The following is a 2993-nucleotide window of genomic DNA, read 5'->3' on the forward strand; positions in this document are numbered from 1 at the left end:
GAGAGAGAGAGAGAGAGAGAGAGAGAGAGAGAGAGAGAGAGAGAGAGCCTAGAGAAGACACACGTGCTTGTATTTGCCTCAAGGATCATGTGGATACTTGGTAGGGAGCAACAGTCTCTACCACGCCAGATCTGGACTGTGTCCCCCTGCCACACGTGAGAAGCCTTTCTTCCCTAAGCACTTAACCCAGCAAGATTGGTTCCATCTATTAACAGGTTCTTGGTTCACCGACAGGACTGGAAGCTTTCAGGGGAGAGAGCTCCTAATGACCTTCATCAAGTATTCTCAGGGATCATACGCTCATTCGCTCTGGCAGGTGGTTGATTTGGGGGAAGGAGTGTGACTCCAAGGCAGATGGCCTGTGGCTTGCTCCCAATGCCAGGTGGGGTGCAGGGCGTGAGAAGGGCAATGCTGACTGTCCCTGGGGCCTGGGGGGAGGAGGGGGCGTCTCTCTGAGTAGAGGAGCCCCACTGGCTTCCTTTCCTCATTCAGGAAAAGCTTTCACTCTGTCCTGTAACTCGTTCCCTCCGCGACATTTACAGAGTGGTTGCCATGAGCCAGGACGTGTCCTAGGGGCTCCCTCTGCTTCATAAGAAGGGTGTAGCCAGTGTCGTGAGGTCTGATGAGGGGACTTCACAAAGCACAAGGATAGGGCAGGCAGGAGTCATTTGCCTCAATGGTAGAAAAAAAGAGGTATTCCATAAAAGTGGTCATTATTATCTGGAAAATAGTATAGAACAACCCGCAGAGAATGAATTTCACACGTAGGATTCCAGCTGTGAAAAAAGTACTGGGGAAAGGACAGCCTTGCCCCTCAAGCCTTAGGGGACAGATATGGCCAACAGATAAAGGAAAGTCTCTGTTCCTAGAAAGCGAGTCAGAAGACGAACTGGCAGAAACTGGTGCTCAGTGTGGCCTGCTCCCCTGTGATCTGGTGGAGAACCAGTTTAAGGGGTATTTGATCAGAATGGAGAAAGTTGCCCAGCTGCCTTAAGCCCCTCTACTACCGTCCAGGAGTCCTTGTGGTTCCCCTCTCCAAGAACAGGATTAGACCCAGAGTCTGAGGCTGATGGTTAAATGCCTCCAACTGCAAAGATTGATCAGTTGGTGGGGCAGGGAGCCACGAGCAGCCACAGAGAAAGTTCATCGTCATTAAGTGATACCATCGGGAATTAGTGGGAGCAGGACATCACTGTAAAGAATATCATTTCCATGGGCAGACCTTCCACCTCACTTAGGAGTCATACCCTGGAAAAGTAACTTATATGTTAGTGTTGGCTTTGCGATGGTCAGTGAATGCGGCCGGCTGAAAGGCACACAGACCAAGGTCATAGTGTGGGTCACAGGGGGCAAAGTCATGGTACGGGGCCGTATAGGAACAGGTGACAGGAGAAAGGACCAGGGAGGAAAAGTGCCGTGCTTGGTACAAGAGTCTGGGACAGTTGGATTTGTCTTGAGTCTTCTGGACGCTATGGTTAGAGGAACAACCCGACAGCTCCTGTTAATAGCAACTGGTCAGAACCGCCTACAGTTACTCCCAATGGGCATCTGTCAACCTAGATTCCCAGGGCAAGCATCCCAACAGAGACAGAAGCTGTATCTTTTTTTAAGACCCAGCTGTGGAAGTCGCGCTGAGTTTCTTCTGCCACATCCTACTCATTAGAAATGAGCCATTAAGATGGCTTGTCTTCAGCATTTATTGTTTGTAGATTTTTTGATGATGGCCATTCTGACTGGTGTGAGATAATAAATGCTGGAGAGGGTGTGGAGAAAAGGGAACCCTCTTGCACTGTTGGTGGGAATGTAAATTGATACAGCCACTATGGAGAACAGTATGGAGGTTCCTTAAAACACTAAAAATAGAACTACCATATGACCCAGCAATCCGACTACTGAGCATATACCCTGAGAAAACAACAATTAAAAAAGAGTCATGTACCAAAATCTTCATTGCAGCTCTATTTACAATAGCCAGGACATGGAAGCAACCTAAGTGTCCCTCGACAGATGAATGGATAAAGAAGATGTGGCACATATATACAATGGAATATCACTCAGCCATAAAAAGGAATGAAACTGAGGTATTTGTAGTGAGGTGGATGGACCTAGAGACTGTCATACAGAGTGAAGTAAGTCAGAAAGACAAAAACAAATACCATATGCTAACACATATATATGGAATCTAAAAAAAGAAAAAAGGTCACAAAGAACCTAGGGGCAAGATGGGAATAAAGATGCAGACCTACTAGAGAATGGACTTGAGAATACAGGGAGGGGGAAGGGTAAGCTGGGACAAAGTGAGACAGTGGCATGGACATATATAAACTAAATGTAAAATAGATAGCTAGTGGGAAGCTGCCGCATAGCACAGGGAGATCAGCTCGGTGCTTTGTGACCACCTAGAGGGGTGGGATAGGGAGGGTGGGAGGGAGGGAGATGCAAGAGGGAAGAGATATGGGGACATATGTATATGTATAACTGATTCACTTTGTTATAAAGTAGAACCTAACACACCATTGTAAAGCAATTATATGCCAATAAAGATGTTAAAAAAAAAAAGATGGCTTCCCTTCAAGGAGAGGTGAATTGGAGCCCTCCTTTTCATGGAGGGTCAAAAATAAGCAGATATGTTTTGGTGATTTTTTGTTTTTGAATACGCTTCTTTTTTAATTTTTTTTTTTATCATTAACAAGAGTTCCATATTTTTTTACACTTTTTTCTTTTGAAACAAATCTTACACATGATAAATGCACAAGTCTTTCATGTACATCTGTCAAGTTTTGACAAATGAATACATCTATATAATCTAAACCCTATCAAGAGATATAAAACATTACCATCATCTCTGTAAGTTCCCTCAGCCCTTTCCCAGTCCATTCCTGCCCTAATCCCAGATGCCAGGGGTGTTCTGTTTTTGTTTTCTTCTATTGTAGTTTCAAGACGTTGATTTATACCGGTTAGTATCATTACTGAGTCCTCAAATAATTTTTCTT

This window comes from Monodon monoceros, unplaced genomic scaffold, assembly GCF_005190385.1.
Source record: "Monodon monoceros isolate NGI ecotype Baffin Bay Population unplaced genomic scaffold, NGI_Narwhal_1 Super_Scaffold_2, whole genome shotgun sequence".
Lineage (NCBI taxonomy): Eukaryota > Metazoa > Chordata > Mammalia > Artiodactyla > Monodontidae > Monodon > Monodon monoceros.